We start from the raw sequence: 23644 nt of genomic DNA, 5'->3' as shown, positions 1-23644 counted from the left end.
GAGGGTCCGGCCCATGCTGCGCCTGGGCTGAGACTGGTCCCACCGGCGCAGGGTAGCAGAAAACTCTCCGCACACTCACCGGACCTGGGCTAGGACTAGATCTTGCACTATTAAAAAAAATATGCAAAGAGAACAATCTGAAGCGTCTCACAACTATTAAATTATCCTTAACCTAACTGGGAACATAACAGCAGAGGTCAACAGCTGGAGAAAGAAGAACAGCTCATGTATGAGAGGACTCATAAGGATGTGAGCATGTAAACAGTATCATCGCTAACCTCTGACTTATTTCTGAAAGTCAATAACAAATACTTAATTTTTTTGTTTAAATTCTTAGACTCTTTAAAATATCTCAGGATTCTTAACTGTACATTAGTTATCACGAAACATTCAAATCAGATTTGTTTTTTGTTTGTTTTTTCCACCAAGTGTTCTCTGAGAGAAGACTGAAAAAAAGAAACATGGAGTGGTTTGTAGAGTATTTCCAAAAGCAGAAGCCTCAAGTGGTCAGAGAATCATATAGATCCAGGAAAATCAGCCACTAACAGCCCCAGGGAAGTACTAGATAAAAGAGGAGGTCTAGAATAGATCACCTGTCATTTAGGGTTTTTAAGTATTTGGTTGTTGCAGGGTCTCACTATGCAGCTCAGCCTCATGGTGATCATCCTGCTTTCAGCCTCCCCTGTGCTGTGATTACAGGCATGCACCACTATGCCTGGATTCCACACCCAGACTTTGGCCGGTTCAGCCCGCCCTGGGTGCGGAGCTGGCATGGCATGCAGTGCTGTAGATCCCACCTCATTCCCTGTGCTTGCTTAAGTTTGCCTAAGCAGACACTGTAGTCCACTGAGCTATCTCGCAGGTCCTGCCATTTAGTTTCAACTGTAGCTAATCTTAATAAGGAAAAACAAAGCCTCTAAAATTTGAAATATTTCCTCCACATAATTTTTCACCCTCCAAGCCTTTAAATATAAGACATATTATACTTCCTTTTTAAAAAAAATTACTTTACAATTTATGGAACTAGGGTTACTCTTCATACTTTAAAATTGATAAATAAGAATTGAGAAAAATAAAATGCTGTCCCAGTCTGTCCTTCAGAAAATGTCATTTCAGGCACATTCTCCTTAAGCATAGGTATAGACACATAATCATACAGAAGATAATCACCAAATATTTCATTTATTTGATTTAATAACTTAACCCATCCTGAGAATGCTAATTCAGTTAACATACTGTGGGCTGAATAAGGATCTGGTAGCATGTGGCCAGCTGTAAAGTTCATGAACAATCAGTTGATCATAGCGTGTAAATAATTACTGCCCAAGCACTTGGAATCTCAGGTAGTAACAGATAGAGTTTAAATGTTGATTATCTTCTACATCATGATTCTGGTGTGCGGTAGCTTTCTAGAAAAGATATCATGAACATGCATAGTATTTAAGAAACAGGTTGACTGAAGACTTGCTCCACTACTTCGCTGTCAGATCGTTTCCCATTGTATACAATCTGATCTGATAACCATTTACTGACTCTGGAAGCAGGGACACAGGATATTCATTAGTTCATATATATATTTTTGCTTCCCATTTACCTTGAGAATGAGCAGTGTCTCCTCCAGAAACTTAAGTGAGTTCAGATTACAAGTAAAATAAGTAGTTCCATGCAAGGTACTCACAGTCTACCCAGGTGAAGCTGTGGAAATACAGAGCAGTAACCTATTATAACAAGCAGTACTGTACAGGTATGTACAGAAATTGAAGCAGTGTAGACAGGTTGAGAATATAGCAGTTTAAACAGTATCACAGAGTTGAAATGCAGGCAAGGCAGGCAGGTTAAGACTGTCAGACTGTAAAGATCAAAGACTCACAAATTCAGTGTTTTTATTCTGCATTAAAATGAAGGGTCATTGAAGGATCTGGAGGTGACTACATGACAGGATCCATCCAAAGTTCGTAAGATCACAGGACAGAAGGCAAAGTTTCAGCTCGATTAAGTATGTTTTATCAAACTCTCCAGGATAGTTTCTGAGTAACATATAAAAATGTAAATCACTGTTGAAAAGCAGCTATAATTCATGATGACATTAAAACTACTTTAAATTACAAACACAGTGCAGTCAAAGAAAAGGCTTCTTACAGTGAAAAGAAAGAGAAGGTAGGGCTTAAAATATGCAATGAAGAATGATTTTGAATCTCTGTATCTGAGATGTGGCACTTGTAGTAATTGTACACACAAATTATTTTCACCAGGCGGTTCAAGAGAAAGTTATATTGCTTCAGGTAAAAGTCCAATGCAGGATGACCCTTAAGTTCACCAGCTAGTAGGCTCAGTACCACCCTAGGGCTTCATATAGCCCAGGCATTCACATCCCAGCCTTTTCCCACTTAGAGCATACAGATTACCAGAAAGGTAACATTGAATGAGACTGTCAGAAAAACTAGTGAATTTCCAACCCAAGCCTAGCCATGGAATGTACCCCTAAAGAGACCTGTGGTACATCCCATATCCCTCCTCTGCTATGACTGCTCTTGACATTGTCAGAATCTTCTGGATTTCTCTTAAGTCCTATTGCACTTTGATCCACCCACACTAAAGTTGTTCTACATAAATAATGACTGCAGGAGTCCCAGAATAGGTCACACCCTCTCTGCAGTCAGGGTGCCACACGAACCCTTGACCTCTATGTGTGGAGAGAAACACAGAGCTGAAAGTGAGCACACCAACTCAAGTTAGTTTTGATTGGTGCTACCTGAGGGTGAGGGCCTATGCTGTAATCTACTTTGCTACAAGGAATGCATTTAACATATTTTTAGCTTTGGCATCAAGCCATCACAATCAAGTATTCTTTAAAATTAAACATTTTCATATCAGCTTTGAATTATAAAAATTGTATATTCAACACTAAAAAGAAATAGTTCAACTCAGAGTATACTTCATTTTTTAAATATGAAATGCTTTCTTTTCATTTTTATACAAGATCTTATTTGCTTCGTTTTTATAAACAAATGGAAGCTACAAAGATACTCTGCACCTAAATAACAGCCAAAAAGGTGGCATATTATCAAGTTTTTAAAAGGCTGTGATTTTTGTAATACCTCATAGAACCTGTAGAAGCCAACACCCTCTTTCAAATTCCGGCTGTAGATGAGCCCTGTCCCCATGTCCTTTGCATAGATGATGCTCTTCTTGCCAGTGTGCCTGTCAGAAGTATACACAGGGTTGCTTTTATACTCGTAGTAACAGATGAACTTGTTTATATCTACACTCATTCCAAATGTGACCAAGAGCACACACTTTTAAATGGCATGTGAATACAATGCATGTCTATGGGTTATGGAAAAACCAGAGGGAAATGGAAAAATTAGACAAGACGCTATGGTAGTAAATGAGGAAAAATTCTAGTTTAGTGAAGTTGATTTCAATATTTCATTTAACCAGGATGTTGTATATGTTTAAGGATCAAAAGGCACTTTTTTTTCTACTTAGAGAGCGTTCCCTGAGAAGAATTAGAATATACTATTAGAATAAATTATAGATACACTGCTAAAAAGCACAGTATAACATGCTGAGAAATCCTGAAATTTGCAGAATCTGTAAGATTTTCAGTCTCGCAGTCCGGGGATGACCAGGGAAATATGTGGTTATGGCCAGCCCATGCTGTGTGGGAAAGGTTGGCTAGGCTGTGACTCACTAGTACATTTTCCCTTAACTCTGTGAACTACTCCACTTACATTTTTTGGCCACTTGGATTTTGCGAACTCCTACAAACTAGTGTAGGATTTTAAGATGCAGGAGACAAATAGAAAGTTCCTAATAACTCTCTGCTTGCTTTTTATGTCAGCAACATCACATCAGCAGAGTACCTCACCAAAGAGGCATCTTTCGCTTCTGCCTCTGGCTTCTGTTGGCTCTCCCAGAATCAGTTCATCTTGCCCCTCTCAGGAGCCACTAGCAACATGGAAGGTGAAGATGGCAGAGGGCTGTTTTGTTCTCCTACACTCCTGCCATGGAAATCTCAGAAATACTTGAGAACTAAAATCCAGATTTGTCTCAATCTATCAAGAAAACTCCCTCTAAGATTCAGGGTCCAATGTTTTGCTAAAAACTGCTCTAACTTTTACATTAAATACAGTAAAGTCTGTGAACTTAGTTGAATTTCTGTAACCTGATATATTTCCAAGTATTTTGGATCTGATTTTCCACAAGTCAATCCTGTACCTACATGAAAAAAAAAAAATTAAAACAATTCTTTTAGCCTTTAAAGTCAACAGAGAAGTTTTCTAGGTTATGAAAAACACATTCTAAGTTTACAATTTTCTATCTTAAATTTCCTAGCCATTTAATACCACAGTCTTTGCTTTCTTCTTTATGACAATCCTAAATGCTTCAAGAAATAGGCCTTGAGCTTCATAAGGCATTTATCCTTGAGCAGTCTTGGAAAACATTAGCCCACATCGTCCCCAAAGACCTATGGGCTTCTTAAGAGCAGGCTAATTATTATGGACCCTTATGTTATATAAGGTACAAAAAATTGACATTCTTGGAAAAGAAACATCTTCTGGTATGTTTCAGTGTTCCTGTCCTTGTCTCTAAGAGAACAATCATCCACAGATCTTCGAACCATCCTCCTCACTATATTATGTCCACATGCAGTGCTTGTAAACAAAGAATTCATTCCACTACAGAGAAAGCACGGCAATGGCCTAATGTCCATTCACTTCTCTCTTTTTATTAGTCAACTAGAAGAAATGCTTGGCAGAATGCTGAGTGATCAAGTAAAGCCTTCACTGCATGATAATGGCAAATATTCAGAGAGATTGGGTTTTACCTTTTGGAGATCTGATATATGCCCTGAACAAGCAACCAATATATGGTGTATTTATCCACTGACAAAATATGCATACAAAATGAAGCAGTGGTAGTGGGACTAGCTGCTCTCCCTGTGAAAACGAGTAAACCACTCAAAGAATGTTTGAGTTCCATCTTTTTGGTTCTAGCTCTGCTGGTTTAGAAGTTATATTAGCTAGAAGTGCAGAGTTGCCACTAGGAGACACAAAAGTAATTCAGTTTGTAAAAAGCTGTGATGTTACATGGGCAGTTCGAGTTTTCAGTAAAGTACAAGGGGAGATGGATTAGTTTGAGGATTGGCCCCAATAACTAATGGAAATTGGATTGCTGCTATGCAGTAGGAACCCAGAGAAATGAACACATGCAGTAGTTTTGGGGGGCAACTCTCAATATTTCCATGTTCAATTGAAAAAGTTAATGAAAAATATAGAAAACATGTTTTAAAACTATTGAGTATTTCAAACTGTCAGGAATGAAGAATTAGACTGTTTTGTTGAATTACAAAATTTTAAAAATAGTATAAATAGATTATACTTGAGGAAAAAGATAAAGAATGAATTATAGAAAAGAGAAACTATAAAGAAATATATATCCTCACCATGATTTTCATAAAAATAGCATAAATACATATGTACTAATAATAAAGATTTTTTTTTCCTTTATATTTCTTATGTGTTTATATTCTTGTGGTGACATTTATATCTGATTTAGTGTTCAGGAAAAAAATATTCTGTTACAGATAACCATAAATGAAAACAAAATTAATATCTCCTGGTAACATGATTGTTGGATTTGTGGCCCTAGTTTCGTAGGAGAGGCTAAAAGAATGTTTATGGGAATTGGTCAGTTCTCATTAAGTAGATCCACTATGCAGTTTCTGTGGAAAAACTGTTCAAGACATGTCAAAAGATATATATGTCTTCTGAATAGTGATGGTCAACAAGGATAAATTAAATTATTCTGTCTCATATTTAATCCATCTGCATTTTAGTTTCTAATGTGTTAGTTTGGATTTTCACCTGCTTATTCTTTTTTATTATGCAAAAAATGAGGCAATAGAGGGAGAATAGAAAATAAGAGGAGGGGAGACGAGGCATTCTTTTTCCTGCCTGATTCCCATAAGCACTATGCCAGCAGCCACACATCACCCCAGCAGCAATTGCCTCTCCCAGCAGCTGCACTTTGTCCTGGCAACAGCCCTCACTACTAACCTCTAGTTTCTTCCAAACTAGAAAACCTCACTTCCTTTTGCTCTTGCAAATATCCAGCCCTGGGCTCAGAGAAGGCCTACCCAAGAATTCAAGACTTTGACAAAGCTTACTTTAGTTCCCCTGATACCTGGTAGCAGCATCTTCATACCTTTACCATCTGACTCCCCTTTTTGCCTTTCCATACTCTTAACACTATCTAAGTAATTCTATCTTAAATTCCCTCTATCAAAATCCTTCAGGCATTTTCTTTCCTTAACTAGCAAAGGGAGAAAGCAAGAATTACATCAGAAAAGTGAGGAGCTCAATAGGCTGAGTTAAGTGTGAAAACAAATTCCAGTCTGCATGCAATAAAAAAGTAAAAAATCCTCAAAAATGACTCCCAAGTTTGGGGATAGCTGAATGGATGATAAAGTTGAGGTTATGGCTATGGGAAAGGATGTGTGAAATGTGGGGGTTTTGAGGAACATATTGGTGAAAATTCATCACAGATAAGCACAGTTATCTTAGGTCTGAGAAAGTTCTATAGAGTTAAAAATAAAGATTTGAGAGTAATCTATATATCCATTTTTTAGACCCAAAGTACTATGAGTCAGTGAGAGAGAACATGTTAGAGAGGGCTAAGATGTGTCATGAAATAGCATGAACAGACATCTACATAGAGGAGAAGGTGCTAATTAATCTGTTACGTCAACTTTACTGGATTAAGAAATGCCTATCGCAAAAAGTTAAATTAAATTAAATTAAATTTTTAAAAAAGGCTGGTGAGATAGTTCAGTGGATTAAGCACCTGCTTAGGCAAACACCAGGACTAAGGTTTGATCACTGGCACCACAGGCCCTACCCTGGGTGGGCGGAGCCAGCAAAGGATGCCAGGCATGGTGATGCACACCTGTATTCCCAGCACTAGGGAGGCCGAAAACAGGAGAACTATGAGTCTGAGCTATATAATGAGACCCTAAACCAAATGCATTTAAAAAAATAAATAAAGAGATGCCTAGCTGACTAGTACTCTCCTGTGTGTGTCTAGATCGTCATCGTGTCAGGGCTACAAGCGTGACATGTGCTCCCTGGCCCACTTCTGTTTGCCACTGTTTCTGTACTCTGCGTCCTGCTCCCCAGGATTCCAGAAGCTTTGCTTTGCCATACCCCTCCACCATAATATCTCTGCTTTGGAATGAGCTCATCACAGACTGAAATCCTGTGCAAATTAAACCATTCATCCTTTAAGTTGTGAATGTCAGGGCCTGTGTCCAGCAACAGCAGGCTGATGAACACAGAGACTGAGGAGAATGTGAGTCACTGAGATAACTATGCAGGGTTAGCCAGAAAAGAATGAGTGAGAGGGAATGAAACCCCTTGGCAAAGTGTCATATAAGCCAGGGAAGTCACAGGAAGAGAAAGTCTAAAGAGCAAGAAAAAGTCACTGTGTCAAATGTCTGCACAGGGAAGCCTGGCCTATGTAAAGTATGATTATTATAGAGAATGAGTAATCTATAAAATGTCACTTTCCAACCTGCCAGCTGTCCTGTGGGAATGTGACATATCATATTCAGTTCTGATTTAATAAGAATGACATCAACAGTTAGCAGACATAGAAACAGAAACAACACTGCCAACATCGTGTAGCACATCCCTAAATACTTCTGAGGAAGACTGCCTCAGCATGCTTCATATTCCAGACCTGAGAACTCTATGAATAACTGCATGTGAGTGTGTGTACCAACCCCAGACTCACAAGCAGAACAGATCTGCCTTTCAGGGAGCACTACTTTGGGTCTTTTTTGCTTTTTCATTTCTTTACTGGCACAGAATTGTGTTGTATTTAGTTGCAATATGTAAATACAATCAAATCTTCCCTTGTTAGTAACATTACTTTTTCCTACACAGCACTTAAGATTAACAGTTTTGTTTCAAGAATTCTTGTAGACCGCTAAAAAGATTAGAAAATGATTACCTCTAAGAGCTTTAGGGGAAAATATTCCACAGTTATGTGTCAGTATCCTTAATCTGTCTATTTTTTTTTTTTTTTCTGGTTTGTATTTTAGGGAAGGGTCTAAAGAGTGGTCAGGATCTCACTACTAGATAAGACTCCTAGTGATCCTCCTATTTACAGCCTCCCAAGAGATGGGGTTATAGGCTTATCCCTCCATGCCTAGTCTCAATTGCTGTCTCAGCATGCCCTGGGGGCGGGACCAGCACAGCAAGGGATTTCTTTTTTCTTTTCTTTCTTTTTTTTTTTTTCCCCCTGTATTTTAGGGAAGCATCTACAGGGTATTCAGAGTCTCACTACTAGATCAGACTCATAGTGATCCTCCTGTTTACAGCCTCCCAAGAGCTGGGATTACAGTTGTGTGCCACCATGCCCAGTTACAAATGCCATCTCAGTGCACCCCAGGGGCAGGGCCCACACAGCAGGCCTGGGGAGTGAACCCCTGGTTCCTGCACCTGCTTGAAGGCACTTTAATCTATTGAGCTATTTGGCCAGCCCTATGTGTCCGTTTTCTTTTCCTGTGACAAAATACCTGAGATAAATGACTTAAAAGAGAAAAGATTTACTTAAGATAATAATTTTAGAGGTTTGGTATATGGTGAATTATTTCCATTGTTTCAGGGCCAGTGATGAGGCAGTGCTGAGGTAATACATCACAGCACAAGATAAAAGAGTATAGACGGAGAAGTCTGCTTACCTCATGGCCTGGAAGGAAGAGAGGGAAAGGGGAGACAGGAAGAGAAACCAGGAGGCAGTCTTAGACAAAGTACATTCCCTCTTAGTGACCTACTTCCTCCAACTAGGCTCCCAGTCCTGCTTCTATCATTCGCCAGTAGCACTGCCAGCTAAGGATCAGACCTTCAACACATGAGTCTTAGGGGGACAGCCCAGCTCAAGACGTTAACTTGTTTCCCCCTCATTCAACTCTTCAGTCTGTCATTCATACTCAGGAAAGTAGCACTCATCGGGAAATATATCTTCTGTTTCTTGAAATGACCACAGTCAAAGCCATTAAAAGATCGAATGATTGAACTTGGTAGAGTTGGTGATATTTTTTAAACAAGGCCATAACCCTATTCAAAGACATACACTGCAGGAACTCCATAAGTATTTATTCAGTGCAAGTGTGAATGATTTTGTAAGGGCTGAAACACAGTTCTGGGCTAGGTATGTGGCTTTCCTTTATAGTTCAGGGATAGTTGACTATATTTAAAGGACAGGGATACCACCTGCTATGAAGATAAGAGTAGTAGATACAGGTTAAGATTTATCATCTCTAGAAATAGCTTCACAGATTGGCAGCAACAGAAGCAGAGAACTGTGTAGCATATCTGGAATGAATGTTTATGATCCATGGATGCAAGGTTGATTAAATAAGTAAATTCTAACTGCAAAGTTGCAGATTGGAGTAGAAATAGTAGTTTCTGCCATATAAGGACTCACTCAATATGCCGAAGCAAAGACTGAGGCACAGACCTCTTAATCTCATTTCAAAATGGGAAGCAGTTTCAAATGCAGTCTTCTCAAGTGTAAATGAAACTACTGTTTAGTCATAAGCATGATGAATGTTTTCATAAAGATCTTTTAAAATGAAATAGTATACATACATTGATTTCATTTTTGAATGTCCTCAAAGATTTTTTTACCTTTGCCTTAAAATAGGTTTAATTAGGTGAAACTGAGTTTTAGAACCTAGTTCATTTGATTTATCCTTCAGGATAAGTTCTATGACAAAAGTTGTCATAGTTCATTCTACAATGAGAGAATTATCCTTTTTGACAATCTTTCTCACTGGAGAATTACATATAGACTTTAGCTACGTTTTTCTGGCATTTTGAGAATATTTTTTCATGTTTAAACTCTAATTAATTTTTAATTCTGGATCAAACCAGCTGCCATACATTCATTTTTTTTTTTTTCCTGAGCCTAGCATTTACTCTTGATCCATTGAGTTAAAAGTTGAATTTCTCTGGATTTATTAAAAAATATCTCTCTTCTGTGTCCCAGCAGCTATTCAAGTAGGAATCTCCTCTTTTATCCAAAAGAGTTAGAGTTTATTCTGGGAAGTATGAGTATTTCTTCATTTAATGTTTTTCCCCTTATTGCATTTAAACAATTTCCATGTTATCTGACTAAACCAAAATTCACATTAAATCAGTCAAGGGCATATATATTATTTTAAAAATATACCTTGACATAATATATTTAATTATTTTTTTTAAAATTTTATTTATTTATTTATTAGAGAGAGAGAGAGAGAGAGAGAGAGGTGTGTGTGGCCAGCTCAGTCCACCAGGGGGCGGGGCTGGCTGGCATGTGGTGCTGGGGGATCGAACCGCGGTCCCTGACGCTTTGCTAAGCTTGTTCCAAGTAGGTGCTTTAGACCACTGAGCCATCTCTCCAGCCCAATTTTTTTTTAATTTTATTTATTTATTTATTAGAGAGAGAGAGAGAGAGAGAGAGAGAGAGAGAGAGAGAGAGAGGTATATTTAATTATTGAAATTAAGATCAGGTATTATTTGCATCAATGTTGGTGTCATGCGCAATCATAAAAACACAGTTGCTTTTCTCTATTCATCATTCATTTTTAAATGAATAATATGGATACTTGTTTAAAGTTTGAAGGACTTTCAGACATTCATTGAAATACCTGTCAGATAATATCAGCTCGCTGTGCAACAAAATCAATTTTACAGTGTTCATACACAGTTGCAAAGGCAAGCCTGCTGCCATGTTGATTACCTGCCCAGTGCAGTCAATGCCGACAACGTGTCTCAGTCACACTGCATCAGGCCTGTAACTTAGGATGTGTCAATCTACATCACTTCCCAAAAATGACCCATTGTATTACTGTCTAGTAAAGATGAATTAAAGGGTGAAAAGAAGTGTATACAAATGCAAATCTGGGGGAAGACAGAGACTCAAACATTCTACAGTTGCCTTAAAATAGGTTTAATTAGTTGAAACTGAGTTTTAGAACCCTAGCTCACTTGATTTACCATTCAGGCATCCCCAAATCATGCTCATTTTCCACCTTACTATGCTATCCTAGAAGGGGTGGGAGTTTCATGTCCCTGGAAGAAATGCCTGTACCTTTGAACCCTAAGCCCGCTGCAATAACAGGAATAAATGAGGCCTTTGGGAGGTGATGGCATGCTGGAGCAGAACCCTGATGAATGTGAGTAGTGCCCTAAAAAAAATGGGCCCCGAGTACAGCCTTTTCTTTCATCACAGGAACACACAGAGAGCAGGGCCCATTTTGAGGAGCTTCTCAGCAGACCCCAGACATACTAGTGCGTTGGTTTTAAACTTCTAGACTCCAAAACTATGACAAATAAATTTCCATTGTTTATTTTTTTAAGTGTATCAGTTATTTAATTAGGTTCTTAGTAAGAAATTTAGAACACTAATTTATAAGGATATCCATTTGTCAGAGCAAAAGCAGTTCACAGGTAGCCCTGGATCTGAGGAACAACTTCTATTTTTGCTAAACTCTGTGAATCCACTGCTATCTGATCCACCTTGTGCTGCTCTGAAATCTGGTATCTCTCTTTCTCAGTGTCAAAGATCTTGCCCTCCTGGTGTCTAGGTTTCTGCATCTTCTTCTTGAAGTAAGCATCAGTGAGGTGTTTGGGAATTTTCACTTTGCTGCTACCAGTTTTTGTAGAGGTGGCAATGGCAAATTTCTGGTGTGTTCTTCATAGAAGAACACAATTCAGGCGAAGAGGCCCAGTAAGAAGTAGCAAGCCGCTGGGCAACTGTTTCAGGAAGACCACTCTCTTGCCTCTGTGACACCCAGTGAGTATGATCAAGATGGTGCCAGGAGTGATGCTAGCTCGAAGTTTCCTCACATGCTGACTGAAGGGTTTCTTGCCATGGCTCAAGAGCTTTCCGGGCACATCTTTAGTACAATAGTATCTAGGCATTTTCAAAGCTTAACCACCCAGGTACCTCCATTCTTGTCTCCACCGACTGGTTTTGTGATCCTAGCAAGAACTTTCTCTTTGTTTCTCTTCTCAACCTTTGATTTAGCAGCTGTGTACTTTCTCTTGTACAAAGCCTTTCTGGAATACATAACAGATCAGAAGTGTCCACCAATTCCTCTAACCAGAACAGGATTTTGGCTGCAGTGGGGCTGCCCCTTCTTGGAATTTTTTTGCCTTCACCTTACACTTTTTACCAGTGCCACTGGCAGCAGCCTTCTTGGCTTTGGATTTCTTTTCTTTAGTGTCTAGCTTCTCAGTCTTTTCACCTGCCATCTTGCAAGATGGGAAAGAGTCCATTGTTTAGAAAAACAGTTGGAAAAATAAATTTTTACTCCTAGAATACTTAGCTTGAAGATAAAAGTTACATGTTAAAGTTTTTTAAAAATACAAAACCTGTGAATAATATTTATTCATTATAAGAAGGGAAAGACTACTGTGATGGTTTCAGAGGCTTTATATTGAGAGAGAGAAAAAAATCTATCTCCCACATAACTTTGAGAAATATAATTAAAAATATAACAACTCTCACAAACCAGACTGCATCTGCCTAGGTGGTCCAACCCACTAAGGAGTGGGCTCCCTTGTCTCACACACAAATAGCTCCTATCCTCTCAGCATCCTTGCAACTTTTCCAGCATTCTCCATATCTCTTCTGTAAGACAGAGGGATAATTACAATACTGTGCACCTCAGAAATTGTGTTTAATCTTGATACTGCCTCCAAAATATAAATATCTTCTTGGAGACTTTTTAAAACTTATTCAGTTTATCACTCAACAGAAGTTTGCAATCACTGTAGGTCAAAATGTGAGAATATGTCAAAATTCTTCAAAGGAAAGACCATAAATACATATAATTTTTCACCTCCTTTCAAAGATTTATAGACTAGGCCCAGAACTGATATTAACTGAATGTGTACTGTTAGAAGAAAGCCATAGTCCATTTTGAGAGGATGCAGGGCCCATCCAGATTGATTAATGCCCATGACAAATCAACTGATAAATGTTTTGGGTAGCACAGTTGTCTGGGAGTACATATCTTGATCATGGATAATAATGGTATGAAATAATAGCACTGTTCCATCCATGATGACCATGCCATTGTGCAAAGAAGCCACAGAAAACATATTCCTTTTTAATGACCCACTGCTCAAACTTACCACCCATTTTTTGTACAGTTTTATACACCTTCTTTATAGAGTCTCAAAGTCTTTTTTTGTATAGTACACCTGTTTCATAGAGTACTATAATTTTGCTAATTACATTGTCCCATATAGTACTGCAGTTTTATGTTCTATTGTTCATTACAATACTGCATGTAAGAATTATGCAAATAAAAGCAAAGTTATCAAGCTGGAGGGATTTTTTGCCATTTCTTTGTACTGATTATTGCAATGTACATATTATATACAGTCCTCATTTAGCAGCCAACTCATTTAATGACCTCGTTGCACAAACAGAACTCTGTCAGTAAAGGAAAAAAGTCTATAACAGCTAGATCTTGAAATCAGGAAGATCAAAGTTTGATTTCTAGATATACCATTTCCTGGCTGTGTCATACAAGGACATTTGTTTGTCTTATTGAAAAATTTCTCATCTTTACAATGAAGACAATATCTGATTTATAGGATTGTATAGAGGCATCTCTGTGTCTGGTGAAGAGTAGTTCCTAACCAAACAGATGATAGGATGACAATAGTTATGCTGAAATACTTATCACTTGGCTAAGTTTAGCAGCCAAAGAAGCCCTAATTTACTCTAGAGTGCTTGAGCTCTTAAGACCATTTCTGAAACTTCTATTTTGTTTTAATCATTTCCATTTCAAAATCTACCTCTCCTATGAAAATCACACTTTTCTATAAAGTTACCACAACCATGATGCATTCTGTCTTGAAATACTGAACACCTTTCTGTACATGCTTACAAGTTTACCTCAATAATGATATATTGAGAATGCATTACATACTAGACATTAGGTATATAGGAACCTCATGAGCACCACATACCACGTGCCATAAATGGAAGGCAGCTAAACAGAAACCTCAAGGGAGAAAGAGAAAGCCTTTCTGAGCAAATAATATCTGAAGGACCAGCCAAAATACACAGAAATGCAATAGTGGATGAATGAATTTTAGTTGTATTATTTTCTTTCTTTCCCCTTGTTTCATAGTGAACATTTCCAGGTTTCTGCTAAAGGTGACAAATGATGAAAAACAACATTTATTATCTAGTTTATATTAGTAAATCAATTTCCCTCAGGACTGCTATGGAAGTGGAAAGGGGTTTGGACTAAATTAGCAAAGCTATTTGGGTAACAGTTGAAATAAGATTCAGAAGTGAAATAATGTATCTATAAATCTTTTTCCATGTCTATGAATTCTACAATCCCTTGAGCTACTTTCTTAGTACCTGGAGGAAAAAATTATTATTTTAATTTTAGAAAGCAAGTAGGTGCTGAGACTTATAAATAGACTCATTTTCAGAAAATATTTTATGTACTTCATATATAAAAATATGAGATCTTTTACAATGATAGTATCCTAATAAATGCCTTGAGAAAAAGGATAATTAAAATTATCTATTAACACATCTATCTACCTAACTAGTATTAGGCAGACCCTACTATTTACATTGGCTCAATATGAGATAGAGCTGCCAGGGTGCCTTCACAATCAGTGCAGTGATGGAGTACGGCCTTCATCTAATGTGGCTGACAGTCAACTGATCATAACAGACTTCCAGATAACACCCTATAAGAGCTCTTAGAAGAGGTAAGACATTACATATAGTCGGGATATTAATGATAAACAAAGCCTGCGCTAAGCTTAGAAGATGGGTGAGTCCAGCAGAAAAGAGATTCTTATATAATGGGAATCATGCAATTCAGAAAGCAATGGACAGAAGCAGCAGATATTGAGACCAATGAGGAAGGTTATGTGGGATTGCCAAGCTCTATCCAGGAAGAAGCAGGCCTAGGAGAGAGGCTAAACGGAGCCTTCCTGAGGGCAAGGCCATGATTCTTACATCTCATCTTCTCAGTGTCTGTACAGTGCTTGACATATTCTACAGTTAAATAAAATTTGATTATTAAAATGGTCCCAGCTTCACCTCAAAATGTGGAAGATAAAATACTCCACATTCAGAGATTTGCTACTAATCTCTAGGTCCATGGGTACATAGGTTATCAGAAGATGGATGTAATAACTCCATCACCTGATACAGAGTATTTGCAACAGTCAAATATAATCAGTGAGGCAATGTACTTAAATAATAATGACCTTCTTCAGCATCTACTAAGAGTAATTTTACAGAAGTGGTAGATACCCAACGTGGACATGAGGGAGGTAGGGAATTAGTGAAGTGCTGTTCTTAAACTGAAGAGAACCAGACTAGAACTGGGACTTATCTAGCTCTAAGATCTGTTTTAGTAAGGCTTCTAATTATAAAAAATTTAAAAGGAGAGAATATAATTTAAAAAGTCAACTTTTCCTTTCAATAGACCAGCAGAAATCAGCAGTACAATTATGCAAACTAACCTGAAATACATAAATATATTTCTTTTCCCTTTCTTCTTTCTTTTTTCCTTTCTCTCATCCCAGTTTTTCCTTCCCTTTCAACGGTTTCTTTCCCTTTCATAGTATCTATTGTACTATGGTTTATTTTGGTTCATAGTTTATTGAGGTTTAAGTCCATAGTTGGTTGGTGCCAAAGCAGGGCAGCAAGGCAGAGATGTATGGTAGAGGATAAATAACTGATAGCATGGAGGTAGAAAGCAGAGAGAGGGGGATTAAAGAAGGGGGAAGAACATGGATTAACCCATGGATGCAAATCATCACCCCATTGATCCAATCACTTCCCCAAAGCCTACCTGTGGATACATACACATGAGGCTTAGAAAGAACATCTAGACATAAACTATAAAAACTTGTAAGATTATCAGCTCCAAGACTAAGCTGGAGGAGTTGACAAGATTGGCCAATAGTTGGATAGATGGGCACTATCTGACAAAAAAAAAAAAAAAAAAAAAAAAGTCAGACCTGAATCTAAAATCCCTGTTTTAAGTATCTGAGTGTAAAGTAGAGCTTGCTCTGAGGCAATGGTCTCTTCAAGGTAGGGCAGGTTTACAGTTGATTTTGGACATGTAATACTTGAATGCTTATTTCTTATGGTGCTATTAAATGTTATTAGATACAAGAGTTCAGATCAGGGGAACTTGATAAGACTGGAGATATCAGTTGTGTGACAATCAGATATAATGGAATGGGCTGTTGATATTATTTTAAAAAGGATAATGACAGAGAAAAGATTGGAAACTGTGCTAAGCTACTCAGCTTTTAGAGATGGGAGATGAGGAGGAGAGCATAGAACAACAAAAGTAGTAGATATGGATTCAGAGATTGGTATCCCAGGACACCCGAAATATAATGGCTACTACCTTGGGGAAAATCAGTAGAGGCATGAGGAGAGCTCTAGGAGTGAATATCCTAGATAAGGAAGGAAAGACTACAGATTAAGTAATTGTTTTGGAGTTTTAGAAAAGGGAAGGGAAGAAATGGGCAGTTGATAATCAGTGTGAAGGGAAAGTTGTTTATTAAATAACGTAATTTGGGAGTGCTACATCAAGTTTGTGTGCTAAAAAGAATGATTGACCCCATTGGCCAAGCAATGGCTGTGACTCATCCACATGGCTGACACTGACAAAGGTTCTACAATCTGAGGTACAGGATCTCAGGATAAATCCTGAGGGGATTTCACTGACCCTATCACACCCAAAAGCTACAACTCTTGTTGCATAGGTCCTGCTTTATCTTGGTCTTAACCATCCAGCAGAAAAGTACAAAAATGAAATATAAGAAGTAAAGCCCTGCTGTTAGTGTAGGGGACTCAGGTCAACAATTACTGACATGGCCAGTCAAGCAGAAGACCCAATACTATTATGGGCTACTGGATAATTTTAGAATATTTTGCTGAGTTAACACACCTATAATATTCAAATAACGGGACTAAACAAAAAAAAGGGTATACAGATGAATGTTCATTTTGCATCTGTGTATTGAAAATGGTTAGGATAGATATATAGTTACATTCTCTTAATGAATAGAGAGATTTGTTCTAATAGTGTTTGTAAATAGGATATCATGTCTGCATCTTGTACAGCAATTAACCACTAGGAAGAATGTATGCAATGTGTTAATTATTGAAACTGTCCTACCAATTTGGTTTGAAACTGTCTCATTGCTATTTGTTTCTCAATATAAATTATGAAAAAAAAAACAAGAATGAGTGACCCAGTATTGTTAACCTGTTAAACATTTACAAACACTTGTATAAGGTAAGCACAGGCATAATTTTACAAGTGAGGAGAGGGATTTGAAAGAAAGGCTGGTTGCCCAAAACACCACATGAACACCCTGAGAAAGCAGAAAGTTTGCCTCAGTTGAAATCCAAGAAGAAAGTGCAGGCTATTGAACTGCACATAACTATAAAAATAACCAGTTTTTATCTCACATATAAATAAGTAAAGATTAGATATGAGTTAGCAAAGAAAGCACAAGAATTTGGGTTAAAGACAAACTCTCCTTATAAGCTGAATAAACTAATTTTGTTTGTTATTTACGTATTCATAATTTTATAATTTACACATGGGAGAGAGCTTTAAAAATTGACCAAGTGCATACATAAAGCACTTCACAGTCAGGAAGGTGGCTGGGGCAGTTTCAGAGGACAGAAAGTAGAGTGGGCACAGGCACTTCAAGGACACGGAATTTATTTAACTAGAATGTCTGAGTAGGAATAAATGAAGCCAGAATAAAGTTGAAAAATCTTGCATGATCTCATAAAAGGCTTTGAAGCAAAGAGTAAGGATTTAGACCTGCATTTCTTTAGAGTGAAAGCTACTCTGAGATCAAAGCCATAGGTGAAGAGAAAGGTTGACAGCAGCATTGAGAATTGATTGGGTAAAGTTTTTGATGGAGACATGTGCATCGGAAAGAAACAGCAGATGTCAGTTTATTCTCCCAGTAATTACAATAATGACCCTGTGATAGTACTGTTAAAAACTAAAGATTAGAGCCCATTATTACAAGTTACTTTTTCAAGAGAAAAGCACTCCAACTTTTCTTTTTTGAAGAATTCCAATTGTTAAATAAAAATGTTTACATTGAAAGAATAATAATGTAACAATTGACAGCATTTTTTTATTAAAGGTTTCTTCCCCCTCAAAGGGACTTTTTTTATTACTATGTTCTTTTTTGGTATCAGGAATCGAACTCGGTGCCTTGTGCTTGCTAGGCAGGTGCTGTGCTGCTGAGCTTCATCCCTGGCCAAAAATTTTCAATAGGATATGTATATGTTGTAATGACACAAGCTCACTGCTAACTCTGGAGAAATAATTTGCAGTGCATCCTACCTTACTAATGACATGACAGTAGCATTATCTGCTGCATGAGGAAATTCTATCTAATTCATAAAATGCTACATTTCAGGGATAATAACATGTTGTTGATTAATATTGCCAAAATGACTTGTATATATAATTTGTCCATATTGCTTAACTTCATTGAAATGAAAAGAATTAATCTACTATCTAATAAATCAAACAATAGTGAATTAAATCCTAGTTAGTGAGTAGGGAGAAACACATCTCTATCTGTTAAGCTGAATCATACTTGTCCACATAGACTGACTGAGCCAATACTAGGGGAAAATACTAATAATCTATTAAACTTCAAGATATTTAAAAAGTCAGAATTGGGATCTTAAGAAGGTCAGTTAGAATCCCGAGAAATTTTTTTTTGTTCTTACATGCATGATAGAATAAGTGACTGCTACATTCAAAGATGAGTAGACATTTATAATGGAACTAGTTGGGGAGGACAAAAGACAAAAGAAAAGAGGTGAAAGAGAAAGAGGATGTTCAGGACAATGTTCTCATAATCATTGATCATTTCTGATGACAAAGGAAAAGGAATAGTTGAGACACTAAGCCAATGTATTGGAAGATCAAAACAAAACTTATACTAAGATGAAGCTCAATAATGAGATTGGAGACAAAAATTATTCACTATAATATTTTCTCTGGCTGGGGAGATGGCTCAGTGGAATAAGCGCTTCCCTGGGAAGCGCAAGGGCCTGAGTTCAATCCCCGGTTCCAAAATTTTATTTATTTATTTTTTCCCTCACTGGGCCCTGGGGATGGGGCCATCACGGCAGGCCAGGGGATTGAACCACTGGCCCCTGTGCCTGCTTGCAAGTGCTTTAATCCACTGAGCTATTTGTTTAGCCTGGACTTTATTATTCTTGAATCATAAGTTATTGTGAAAAAATATAATAAAAGCCAATTAATAAGTTTTTTTGAGATCCCTGTGTTCTAATTTGTTTTCTAGGCATTTATTTAGTGACTTCTATCTATTATTTACTTATCTGTCTAGAGATACATAGAATAACAGGTTTTGTTCTCTACTGTTAGTTCATCTTTCAGTTGGAGCAGGTCTTTGGTACAATATTTTTACAAAATGTAAATCTTGCTTGCTTCAAGTGAAGATGTTCTGTAGTTCTTTAATCTGTTAACACTTTTATAATATATTCATAAACGATCAGTAAGAAGCCTAGATCAGAGCATTTGGGGACTATATTGGAATAATTTTCTATTCTTTAGGTGAAGCAAAATCTCAAACATTTTCTTATTTTTTTATGCCAAGAATGCTCAAGATTTTTGTCCCTGGCCAAGTACAAAAGTTGATGGAATAAATGTGTAAAACAGATTGAGTTGAGATGAGACAACCGAGGAGCTAGCAGGGTGCTCAGAAATGCAGCCCTTACCAGTGTTTTCCAGAGATACTATTTCCTCAGTATGCACATCTTGAAGGTTTTATGGTTAAATAAACTCAGAGTATGCTTTGTATTTTCTATCCCTTGACATTTGCAAATCGTATTAGCATCTTAAAACACCATGGTAACAGAGGCATTTGAAATATCTATTTAATATTGTTTAACTTACTATTGAACATTTTTGACTACAAAGTCCTTTTCTACAGATCACAATAGTGGAACTTGTTTTCAACAGAAGACATTATGAGAAAGTTTGAATCAGTGTTATTTTAAGTGTCTCTGATCTTTTTCCATTTGGGAATAAATTTTCCATCATGATCCACCATCCACACATATGTTGTGGAACAGGTATTTTACAATTTGCTCTTTATATGTGTCATGCAATCTGATATTTCTTAGGGTAGTCATTTGGGGGGGGGGGGTAATGGGGCTTGAACTCAGAACCTTGTGCTTGCCTGGCAGGCAGTTATGTGGCTGAGCTATATCCCTGGCTGTTTCATTTAAAAAAATGTTCGTTCCTATCTATTTATAGAAACCCTAATTCACTGATGAGTTACAGGTTGTAGTCTGAAACCACATTGTTCTTACAACTTGTGAGCTTGCATCTCTGTCCTTCAGAACTTCTTCTTAAAGGGTTGAGTATCTGGTGTTTGCAGCAGGCACCAAGGCTACATTCTTTTCAAAAGGGATTGCTTGTCATCATGCAATATATGTTATTCTCCTACAGCATGCGTGTTGAAGAATGCTAACGTATTGCTCCCTATTCTTTGGTCTTTTAAATTAATATTACTTAATTTCAGCAATCCTCATTGAAGGGATAGGATTTGCATATATAGGAAGAGTAGAAGATCAACTGAATACTAAATTAGGACAATTAATGGGTCCCTGGTATATAAACTTAGAGATACAGAAAATGTAATTATTATCTGTTTTGCTAAATAATGTTCCTCAAAATTCTTTATATTTGAATTTTATGAAATTAATCAATGTAAACTAATTTTAACATAACTATAAATTGGGTTTTTTTTTACATCATACCCTTTTCAACTTAAAGAAATAAATTTTTACTTTGTGTCTAGGAAAAGCTGCTTGTAAATTAAGCAAATTCTTTTATGCCATTAGAAGATATAAAATGTCTTCATAAATTTTTCACATCCTCTCTTTTTAAAGAAGGACTGGAAAGACATGCATCAGCCTATGTTCATTGGTTATACTCCATGGTGAATTTTTTTGGAAGCCTGTGTATTTGCAAAAGGAAAATTTCTTTGTAATTCTGAAAATAGTCAAAGACATTAAAATATCACATTAAAAAATATCATTAACTCAGTTTTCTCATGGCTGCTCAGTTGTCTCACAGATGATTTTATATACTTGATAAAAAGAGGAAGGAGTGCTTTGCCACTAAACCAGAGAGCTTCAACCAGAACCTATTTTCAGCAAGGGCCTGGGAGGTGGAGAATTGTTAAGCTACAAATATGTAGAAAGAGAATGGCATATGTTTAAATCATATGTTTCTAAAGTTTGACTGAGCATGAAATTTCATTTTATGTGAAATTGCCCTTGAGAATAGGGGAAGGAAATGCTGGCCCACCTGTTTGTGTGATGGCAGCCAAGCTTGGAGACAAGCTCCTGGCCACCTGGGTTGCCCAAGGTGTAACTGGAACAGCCCCAGATTCAGTCCTCTGGGTGCACAGCAAATGCATCATCTGAACATTAGTGAAGAGATGGATGCCATTTCAGGTCATCTGCTGAAGCTTCTGAGTCCTAATGTTTTTCAGTGCTATGGACATCCTCTGCTTTTCTTACCGTTTTTCTATTGCAACTTTAAGATTATGCTGCTCTCTTTCTTGCTTCATATAGATCTTCACTAGGGGCTTTCCCAAGCCTTGCCAATTTCTGTTTTACTTTTATTATGAACTCAATTATGTTATATAGCCCACAGTCTCAGGTGACATTTGAGTCTATTTTATGTTATTCAGGCTCCATGAATTGAGGTTCAGTAATTCCTTGCCTCATTCTATATGATGAGGGAGGAATAAACAAAACTAGACAGTTTCCTTAAAATAGATAAATATTTCTCAATTTCCATTTTGCATCAAGCCTAAGAGAACCAGAGTCGCTTGAATATTTCTTCCCTTCCTAAGTAGCACAAATATTTTGCCTTAAAATGGCTGGCAGGCAAGGCTCTAACTCCTTCTAGTCTGTCTATAACATTTGAATGATTGAGGTGTTAATGAGCCCTTGTAAAGGCAGGACCCAAATATAATTGTGCTGGATTTATTTTTCCCTAGTGTGGGATCTGTTGCAGAAGACATACTGTGCAGTATTTTTCTGGAGTTGTCTTTTTCAAAAGCATAGCTTTGATATTCTTTCCACCTGAAAGGAATCCTGCCAGGGGCTCTGTGCTGGAGCAGCCCCGCAGTAAGCAAGCTTTGTGTAGCGAGCTGATGAAGATTCTGCCCTCAGGAAACAGTTTACACTCACTCTCTTGAGGGAGCATATAAATCAGGAGCAAAAATGGCAGAAACAGAAAAGCCCTGCAAACTCAAATATTTTAAATTCACATTAAAAACATTTTGCCACTGTCTTCCAAGGATAAATGTGTCTATTACAGATTTGCCCACACTTCAGTTATAACTGTCACAGGTCCTTTTCACTGTTATCATCCATCAGGTATTTTTAAAAATATCCATCTGCTTCTGTACTTACTGAAATATTTAGTTTTTTTGGGACATCATAGTCCTGGATCTCTCTGGTATTAGAAATGTAACCAAGAAGTGAATTCACTGAATTCCCTGTTACAATCCACTGGTTAAGGAATCTCTCTGTCAAGAACTTTTATCTATCCAAATGCTGTGGAGTGAGGTGCTGTTGATAAAACCCATGAATGTAGAGTACAGTGAGTACCTTGCCAACACAAGGGCCTCATTTATAGAGGACATCATCTGTGTAGAGATATACGTTCTGCTGCCCCCTGTCCTTGCCTGTCACTATCGTTCCTTGAAGATCTTCCTTTTCTTTTTGGCTGCCTTCGTCTTTTGCATATTAGTGCAACTGATTGTGCAGGTGCCCTTTGAGGTACCAGAGTTGATTCCAAGAAGCAGGTAATTTCTGAGTTTGGTCCGTAATAGTCAATCTATATGGCTCTCTAGATTTGGGGGCTCTATGAACTCCACACTAACCTCACTCACTTTCTCAACTCAAGGTTTTCATTTTGGCCATCACTGTGTAGCTTTCCATCATGGCAAGCCAATTGCTTCTGACCACTGTCTAAAAAGAGCTTAAAATTGCACAATTATGATGAACTGTCCCACTGGGAGATAGTTCAGAAAGAGGTAGTCTGACAACAAAAATGGCCAGGCAGGCCTGGGAGATAGCTCATTAGAATAAGCACCTGCCCGAAAGTGCAGGGTCTTCAGGATAAGAATCTTTTCAATTAACTGCTAGATTCATTCATAAAATCTTCTGGAGATTCTTAAGATCATTGCCTTGCCAATCTTCTACATATAACTGTATGGTTTGTCACTGTAATGTTTCCTAGCTCTTCTCCATTCCCTTTCTTACTTAGTCCTCAAGATTTGCTTTCATTTTACTTGTATTATACCTTTCTATTTGTATTTCTTCTTTTGAGTTCTTATACTAGGGAGATTATACGATATTTACACTAGGTTGTATGGTAATAACAATAAACTTCCCTTCTGGAGGGTTAACAACCTAAGTTTGCAGACCAAAATTAGAGAAAAAGGAGGGCTGCAAGGAAAGCCAACATTTTGGCCCT

General features: G+C 37.5%; 1 protein-coding gene and 1 pseudogene across 2 annotated transcripts in view; both read right to left on the bottom strand.

Moving 5' to 3' along the window:
* The window catches only part of Prkn (parkin RBR E3 ubiquitin protein ligase), a 1575591-nt gene that overhangs the window by 818350 nt on the left and 733597 nt on the right, over window positions 1-23644 (bottom strand). The window lies entirely within an intron of this gene.
* On the bottom strand, window positions 11451-12311 carry LOC111812085 (annotated as a pseudogene).

Source organism: Octodon degus, unplaced genomic scaffold (assembly GCF_000260255.1).
Source record: "Octodon degus isolate 3935 unplaced genomic scaffold, OctDeg1.0 scaffold00112, whole genome shotgun sequence".
Lineage (NCBI taxonomy): Eukaryota > Metazoa > Chordata > Mammalia > Rodentia > Octodontidae > Octodon > Octodon degus.
This window is presented reverse-complemented; position numbering and strand designations above follow the sequence as displayed.